Genomic DNA, 3,716 nt, shown 5'->3' on the forward strand with positions numbered 1-3,716 from the left:
CCATGAAGATATAAGCTTTTAAATAATAAAATAATGTCCACCCAAATAATTTATCACAATTATACACCACCTTATGCATGTTTCACACCACATGCATACATGTATAAATCATATATGTCATGACACCTTTTCACATATGTGCATATTTCATGTAATCCACATAATAAGCACGTATAAATTACCTCAACCCAAGTTATGCGAAACCTGGTTTTAACAACTGGAGCAAGGACATACTAGCACAGTTAGAGAAAATCAACATACTGGCACAAGGACCTTTTAGTTGTTGGAGAGCGATCCTTGGTGTGGCTATACCAAAACTGACGATCATTCTGTTAAAGGTGAGGAGATTTTTTCCACCGGTTTACCTATCTTGTCACTTTCTTGCACCACTTCAGCAGTAAACCAAAACTGCTGTAGGGCATCTTTCACCATGACTTGTTCATGTGAGATAGCAAAGAAGATTGGAGATTTCTTGAGGAATCTAGCAGCATCCTCATAGTGTGATGTATCGGTCGGAATGTCTAGAAGCGCCACATGGTTGTTGGGCTTGAAAGACACTTCATCAATGGACAAGTTCAGGTTCTTGGCAGACATCTCTGTAGTATATAAGAGAAAGCAGAGAATAACATGTTTGTTAGAAATTCAAGATACAAATGTAAACTCTAAGTTTTGAAATGATAAAATTTCTTTTGAAAAATCCACAAATAAAATTTAGGGTTTTTCAAGAAGAATAAGTGTATAGAAACTTTAGATTATAACCAAGTATAAGAATGTGTTAATAATCTGTATGTTAGTTGTTTAAGAGAAAAAGTTCTTAAATAACAAAACATAAGTTTCTTAGAAGAAGAACATATCAAAATAAGAAGAAAAGAGTTATCATCCTGTGAGTTTTAGAATAGGAAGGTTGATACTTTTGAGAGTTCTTTGAGTTCTTGCTTGCAAATGTTTTTGAGACAGAGGTTCAACAAAAGTTTTTGTAAGCGTAACGCAAGAATGAGATGAGAGGTCTCATATTTATGGGTAAGAGGAGAGAGAAAAGGAAGGAGGAAAGAGGAAAGAGGAAAATACGACTTAAAAGTTGTGCAATGATGAAAAAGTTAGCACATTCTCATCCACGATTGGATGGAATATTGAGGGGTCGTGTGTGTCAGAACGGTACGCATGTCTAAAAAATCTTATCATTTAAACAAAGTGACGTCATACGACCTTTTATTTTCCATTTCCATTTAAACGAAAAGTTTAGGTTATTCAAAAACATATACTGAAGGATACGAATTTGAGAGAATATCTTTTTAAAAACAAGTTTTTTAGAAAAAGTTCAGTGATAAGAAGAATCACTGAAGAAATTTTAACTTTTAAAACATTTGATCACTGAATGAGAAAAGGTTCAGTGATGGTTTTTGTTTTAAGAAAATATAACTACATCTTAAAGAGATATACTTGCTTAAATGGTTCAGTGACGGAAAAAAAATATTGAAACAATCTTTTAGAACATTTTGATCACTGAATATGGAAAGATCCAGTGATAGTTTTAAGTTTTAAAAAGAGATACGTGTACATACCTTAGAGAAGGAAGATATATTCACTCAAGAGTTCAATGATAGAATAAGAACACTGAATCATTTCACTCACTGAGTAATGCTTATAGCTGAAGGAATTAATCCTCAACGTTGAGCATTCCAAGTTTGCTGATCAAGATTAATCTTGTATCATCAAGAGGCTTTCTAAAAAGGTCAATGAGTTGGTAATTAGTTGGAATAAAGTAAAGTTCAATAGTACCATTTATAACATGATCTCTGATAAAATCATATATGATCTCAATATGTTTAGTCTTAGAGTGAAGAACATAATTGTTTGCAATAGCAATAGCACTAGTGCTATCGCAATAGATAGGGATCTCGGAAAGCTGAAGATCATAGTCGTTGAGCTGGTTTTTCATCCAAAGAACTTAGGCACAGGAGCTTCCAACGGCAACATATTCAGCTTCAGCAGTTGATGTGGACAAAAAAATTCTTTTTACTTGTCTAGCTTACCAACTTTCCACCTAGAAACTGACAGCCTCCAGTGGTGCTTTTTGTGAGGTCACTTTGATGATCAATCTTCAATACATCTTAAGAATCCATGGCAGATCTAGATCTAATACTCAAGAACATTGAGAGGAGATTTGAGAGAGAAAGTCAAACATTTAAATCTAGTCAAACCTTCTTTTACGTAATCTGAATATTACAATAAGCTCCTACCTTCTAAAGATTACAAAAGACATCACCCTATTTATAGGGTCAAACTTCTAAACATAGTCAAAGTCAAACTCCTATAAGAAAATTCAAACACGATGACTTACAATTATAGACACTATTTAATTTTCAAGACGAATACAATTTAATATTGATTTTCAGTTCTAACATTCTCCCCCTTTGTATTCAGACTTGAAAGAAATTTTGCGCTTTGAGTCCTGTTTGAACTTTGAAACTTTAAGCACATTATGTCATCTTCAAAAGAATTCTTCAACACGAAATCTTCAAACAATCAACTATTGAGATAGATCTTCTAGCATTCTCCCCCTCGAATGTAGAACAGCAATGATCTTCTCTTTTGACAATGTAGAACAGTTGTTAGCTATGTTATTCATCTCTTGTAAAATTATAGAAAAAGTATTTTGCAAGTGTTGACAGAAGGGTATCTTCCACAGAAGACAACAGAGGAATAGCAACAGAAGCTATTTCATCGTGCAAGTAAAGTGTAACAGAACCTCTGATGTCTCTCATAGAGGTTCTAGAAAATGGTCCTCTGGCAATAAGATCATACATGTCAATTACAGCAGAGCCTCTGAGATGGCTCACAGAGGGTCTGCGGATTAATCTTCTGTGAAGATCATGTTCTACTGTTTTTCAAAGGTTGTTTGTTGCATGTGCTTCTCACGTGATTAGGACTTAATAGACTTTATTTGGACGGCTTAGATGATTTCTCTCTTTTAAGATCTTGTCAGTAAGGTCGTTAGGGACTAGTATAAATAGCAGCTTAGGCCTTTGTAAATGGTGTTCTTCCGTATTGTAATCGTCTATTTTCAATTGAATGAATTGAAAAACCTTTGAAGCTATTTTCTTGTGTTCATCTTCTTCATCATATTAACTGTGTGTTCTTGGTTTAATTACCCTGTTATGTTCTTATCATTGTTTCCGATGCACTGTAATCGTCCTAGAGTTCATTCAGAGTAATAGATCAATATCAAAGCTGAATTTACAGGTCCAACAATTGGTAACAGAGCAGGAATTGAATTCTTATTCGATTAATTATGTTTTTGGTATTAATCTGCATTTTCTAGAACACTAGTCTTCTTCAGGTTACCCTGTTTTACTCTATTAAATTAGCTTCATCTTAATCCTATTTTTCTACTTCTAATTTCAATGGCGAACTTGGCCAATACCTCGTTCATGAGCACTGGTTCTCAATCAAAGAAGAAGAAGAAGAAGAAGAAGAAGAAGAAGAAGCAGAAGAAGAAGCAGAAGAAGAAGAAGCAGAAGAAGCAGAAGAAGAAGGAGAAGAAGAAGGAGAAGAAGAAGGAGAAGAAGAAGAAGAAGAAGAAGAAGAAGGAGAAGAAGAAGAATGAGAAGAAGAAGAAGAAGAAGAAGGAGAAGAAGAAGGAGAAGCAGAAGGAGAAGCAGAAGGAGAAGCAGAAGGAGAAGCAGCAGGAGAAGCAGCAGGAGAAGCAGCAGAAG

The sequence above is a fragment of the Cynara cardunculus genome (assembly GCF_001531365.2).
Source record: "Cynara cardunculus var. scolymus isolate 2C chromosome LG 3, CcrdV1, whole genome shotgun sequence".
Lineage (NCBI taxonomy): Eukaryota > Viridiplantae > Streptophyta > Magnoliopsida > Asterales > Asteraceae > Cynara > Cynara cardunculus.